We start from the raw sequence: 535 nt of genomic DNA, 5'->3' as shown, positions 1-535 counted from the left end.
AAATAAAATAAATAAAATAATACAACATATATAATAACTATTAGTTGAAATAAAACATAAAAATAATATTTACATAAAAATAATATTTATTTATTTATGGGATAAGTATTGTTTTGGTCCCTTACGTTGAGGGTCAGAATCGAACCTGTCCCCAACGTAATTTTCGATTTAGAATCATACTTAACGTTCTTTTTTATTATTAAAATCGTCCTTTTAATTTTTTTTGGACAAAAATACCATCACCACTACCAACAAAATTACCTCCTCCACCAGTAGCACCACCACCACCACAACCACCACCACAACCACAACCAGCACCACCACTAACACCAACACCAATACCAACACAACCACAACCACAACCACAACCACAACCACCACCAACCACAACCACCACCAAGAAAGCAGGAAACAACACCAAACAGAAACAGAAACAACACCAAACAGAAACAGAAAACAAGAAAGCAGAAGCAAGGCGTGAGGCGGAGGCAGAGACGGAAGCGGAAGCGGCGAGGCGTGAGGCGGCAGAAGCGAG

This window comes from Arachis ipaensis, chromosome B08 (genome assembly GCF_000816755.2).
Source record: "Arachis ipaensis cultivar K30076 chromosome B08, Araip1.1, whole genome shotgun sequence".
Lineage (NCBI taxonomy): Eukaryota > Viridiplantae > Streptophyta > Magnoliopsida > Fabales > Fabaceae > Arachis > Arachis ipaensis.
The sequence above is the reverse complement of the archived record's forward strand: the minus strand, read 5'-3'. Positions refer to the sequence as shown.